We start from the raw sequence: 5065 nt of genomic DNA on the forward strand, positions 1-5065 counted from the left end.
CTCAGGTATAATCCATCTGTGAGGGCGGGTTTAGCTCCAGATTTTAGATCCTTAAAGCCTCTCCAAATGTCCAAAATATATTCCTTTTCTGTAGTTTTAGCCGAGAGAAAAATAATCCCTTTCGTGGAATAATTCCTCGTTGTTGTTTGTGGCGTCGGTGGATCGTCTCCGTCTGTCAGCTGGACTTTGAGCTTTGAACAGGAAAAGGTAAAACACATTCACACACCTGACGCAGGCATGAAGCCATAAAGCAGGCGGCCACACACACACGCACACAAAATGAGCCTTTCTTGAAATGTTATGATATTCGCTGATATTCATCGTACATAAACCAACAATGAAGAGTCCGATAAAGTTGGACGATATTTCTAATAATTACAAAACAACAGCAGAACTTATAAACTTCTAATTTCACATTCATAGCTGATAAGTTGTTAAAAAAAATTCTGAAAGCTGCATTTGTTTAATACAGACTTCCGTTTTTGTTCATGGAAACAAACTGTAGGCGTCCACACAGCAGGGGGCGCTGCTGCACAGACAATGAGTAGCATTAACGTTAAAAAAAAAGTTTGTGTCAACTTCGGACGTGTAATTTAGATCAAATATATGAGTAAAATCACAATATATTAGCTAAATTTTACTTCTATAGTCTCCGCTGTTTCCAGGAACGCTAGAAAACACATCGCAGCTCGTGAACTACCAAAAACTCTCCAATGTCACAAGAGGGCAACGTTCATATGAGTTATTTTCTTGTACAAAGTAATTTTCCAATGGAAGATTTTTTTTTTTGCTATTTAATTAACACATTTGACTTACTTTCCATCTTGCTGTAGAATTAATTGGCCAGCAGGTAGCAGTGGAGGCTTTTTCTTGAATGTAAATCAGTGTCCTTTTATTACTTCAACACTTACAGCCCATTGCTGCCAAAGTGTTACCATAAAAAAAAGACATAAATTTTATCTGCTCTAATGTATATAAAAAAAAAGGTAGATAAAACAGGTTTCATGAAGGATTCAGTGTCAAATCAGATCAAATAAAATGAAGCACATCAGGTGAGTCTCTGTGTCCAGCAGATGGCGACGTAGGACTGCAGCTTCTTTGGCAAAAGAAGTCCCTGATGGATGAAGGATGAGATGACTTCGAGGGCCCAACAAGACGACTGGAGGATCCACAGGACGCCGAAACATAAAAAAAAAAAACAGAAACACACATGAAGACAAAGAAGTGAAGCTTCGTTTTTTTTCCACCTCCTTTCAGTTTTTTATGGAAACTTGTGCTTTAAGAAACAGCAGAGATCAGTACTTTATGTTGTGTTTAAACTTTTGCCGATTTTGATCGCGGCAGATTGAAAGACATCGTTGGTACTTTTTGAAGTTTGGTTGGATGAGGTCGTCTCTCCGAGCCACCAGACTTCTTTGACAAAAAACAGTAATTTTACCCCCACAGGACTCGTGAGTTGCTGGTTCACTGCCTCCTCGATCGGTTTGCGTGTCTTCGGATCCGAACTGACGTGATTAAAATACAACAGATTAAGTTGCCTAACTGTTTGCGGTACAAATCCATCAAAGAAGAAGAACAAACACCAGTTTCTACAGGAGTCAGAATGACGGAGGTCTGATCCGCCTCAGGTTGCGTGAAAGTCACCGAATACGATCGTAAATAAATTCACCTCAGCAGCAGCGAACGATGAGTCAGCGCTCTGGTTTCTTTGTTCTGGGTAATTGTGCGATTGTTTTAGAAATAATAAAAGTGTGACTCACCTCAGCTTGGTTGTCTTCATCCGTTGGATTTTTTTTTTTTTGAGGTGCTGATACAAAAGTTCAACAAACAAGTTTCTGTAACAGTTGACTCACAGATGCAGGAAACTTCAAAGAAAACAGCAGGAACACATTTTAATGAACTTCTAGGAACCTAAAAAACCCAGAACCGCAACACCTGAAGCTGGTGATGGGATGTTTGCACAGGTGGGTCATCGGTGGGGACGGATGCCTGAATCAGATTACCAGGCAATAAAGAGCGAAAGGAAGTGAAGCGGTCAAACTGAAGGACATCTGCTAGTGCAGCGTCAACACCAAAGAAACGCAAAACGACACCGAAGAGACACGAGAAGACAGAAAAAACACGGGACAAAACCGAAGAGACGCAAGACCTCGTCGAAGGAACGCAAAATGAGACCGCAGCTTAAGACAACACCGAAGAGTCGTAAAACCAGACCTAAAAGTTGCGAGAGGACACCGAAGAGACGAAGAACAAATGCTGAAGACGACACTGAAAAGACGCAGAGACGCAAAACGATATCGACGAGATGCACAACAACAGAGAAGAGTCCAGTCTGCGGTTTACGGGGACGAATCTGAATCCAGTTCTGCTGCAACGTGCTCGAAGGTTTCCAACTGAGGCTGTTAACAAAAGGTTCTTAGTAAAGTGCTCGCTGAGTGCTACATGTGTCCTCAGGTGGTCGAAACCTTCACGGACTCAGAGCTTCAGAGGCGATCCTCAGCATCACGATGTCGGCGGCTCGCTGTGATTCATCCGTCGGTGACGAACGGGCCGGCGTGACTCATTCGGGCTAAAAAAAGAGTTTCGAATTCAGACAATTACACAAGAGATCGGCTGCAGCTGAGCGCTCAGCGGTCGACAGCGGAGTCATCGGTCCACATCAACGGAAACGAGTCTGACGGAAGAGCGAAGGAGTCCTGATCTCTTTTTTTACGCCTCGGCAGCTTCCAGCATCGACTCCAAAAAGGTTTTCACAAATAAAATGCCGTAAAAAAAGATTGAGAATGAAATCTCAAGGCAGGTAAAAAACACAAAACATGTGGACATGCTGTCGTGCTGTTCTTTGATGACGTCGTACTACGAGGCCCGTTTGTGGTTCCCAACGTTCATATTCGGGGTTGATGTTGGAAATCTGTCGGCGACGACTAGATGGTGTCAAAATTGGACGAAGTTCCTGTCGTCTGATAAGATTTTAAAGTACTTTTACTGTGATATTTAAGTCCAATTTGAATGCAGATCTTTTACTTTGGGTATTTTAAAAGTTTCGTACGGGTACTTATAAACTCATGGGAGCTGTAGTCAGTCCCATACTTTCAAGTCTCTCTTAAAATGATACTCACCTATATAACATTATGCTGTATTTACACTCAAACTGGTTTTGGTCACCGTAGTAATTCCTCTATTTGTTTCTGCCCACGAAAAAAAAAGAAGTAAAAACGATTCGAAACTAATTTCAAGTTTCAGGTTGAGATGAAAGATAAAAGAAATAGACAAAAACCTCAAAGCAGTTTCAGCCACAGTTTTATTTATATCACAAACTAAAAACTTCACTCTGAATTTTACAAACTAAAATAACTTCAATATTGTACAAAAGTTTACAACAGGAAGAGAAGTTTGAACCGTTCAGGTTTTAAACGAAGCTTATAAACGTTTTTGTTTTTTTTCAAAATTTTAAGTGCTGATCACAGAAAAATGCGGCAGTTAAACGGCCACGCGGCGGACATTCAAACAGTCATGCTTACGCTTTACTTTTTTGTTCTGTTGCGGCATATGTGGGCGGAGCCAGCAAACAAGACTCCACCCACACTATTTTTTTTTTCTTTAGCTAGTCAACGTGATAATCAAAAATATTAGAATTAAAAAAAATACATCACAGTAAATGTGTTTTCACAAATTTCAAAAACCCCACTGGACAAACAGATCCACCTACTAACTTTTAACAGAGCTTTCGACTACATCTCATTGTCTTCTTCATTAGAGTTAAAAAAAATAAAATAAAAATCAACTTGCATTTTTCATGCCCACATTAGATTTGCGGAAAATCTCACGCAGATCGTGAGTTTGGACGTCGAGTTTGGACGACGGCACATGCAGACGCAAAACGTACAGATTTTAAGAGTTTGTAGTGAAAACAAAACAAACATGTTGAAAAAAACCGTATGGTTAACGTACCACCACTGAGATGTGACTTGGGATAAGGACAGATGGATAATAAATGTAAAAGTGTATAAATTTGTTTCTTGGATTTAATCCAGACACGAAATGCTTCCGATGACGAGCGTAAATGGGCCACAATGTACGTACGAACATTTAAAACATTATAAAACAAAACAGATTTCTCACAGTCTACATTTAAGAAAAAATAGGATTGTCACAGTAGCCAGTATTTACAACATTATGTACACACATAAACTGTATACGCACACACATACGGTCACATGACGGGTCCTTTATGTCCAGTAAATTCATTTTCTTTCTCCGACAAGGAAACTCTTAACTTCTGGTGATCTGAGCTGCTTAACGTCAGATTTTAAAGGTTTAAAGGTGCAACATGTAAAAAAAAAAAATCAGGTTCCGTCTTGTAATACCACTTTGTGCCTTAAGAGGCGATAGTGAGTCACCGCGGCGTCCAGTTTCTGCAGTTTGGTTGAATTTTGTGAATTCTTGCACTAATGTTAACGAGTGTTTTTTTTAAAATACTCAATGTTTAGAAAGTGAGATTGGAAAGCCAGTATTGGATCGACTAAAAAACTATAGTGATCAGCTTAGCCTGCAGCTTACGTTATAGCAAGACCATAGCAGCAAAAAACAACAACACGGAAAACCATATATTGGGACCATCTGGAATGTTTTTTCATACGTTTTGTGGCGTCATCGGCTGCACTAACAATCGGCTTTAAATGGTCTCAACAATGTTGGAACGTGGTTTTGTTTGCTACGTAAAATTAGGACGAGCTAATTTAGCTAGCTACATACAGATATTCCAACCGCTCTGAAGCGCATAAAAAACCAGCTAACCGAACATATTAACACCGTCGGTAACGTAATACAACAGCTACCTTTATTAGCTACCGCTACTTAGCAAACGTTAGCGGTAACAGCTGTTTACTTACGATGCTTATGTTTGGCAAAGAGTTTCTGCCAAGAAGTAAAAGTACATTACTTTCATGGTCTGAGAGCAGATGAGACGCTACAGTGACTCACTGTCACCCCTTGTGGCGCGGGGTGGTATTACGACACGTAACAAGCCAGAACTAGCTGGTTAGCATGCTAACTTGAGTAAATA

Source organism: Embiotoca jacksoni, unplaced genomic scaffold, assembly GCF_022577435.1.
Source record: "Embiotoca jacksoni isolate LCO1_2020_lvr unplaced genomic scaffold, fEmbJac1.0.p SCAF_82, whole genome shotgun sequence".
Lineage (NCBI taxonomy): Eukaryota > Metazoa > Chordata > Actinopteri > Embiotocidae > Embiotoca > Embiotoca jacksoni.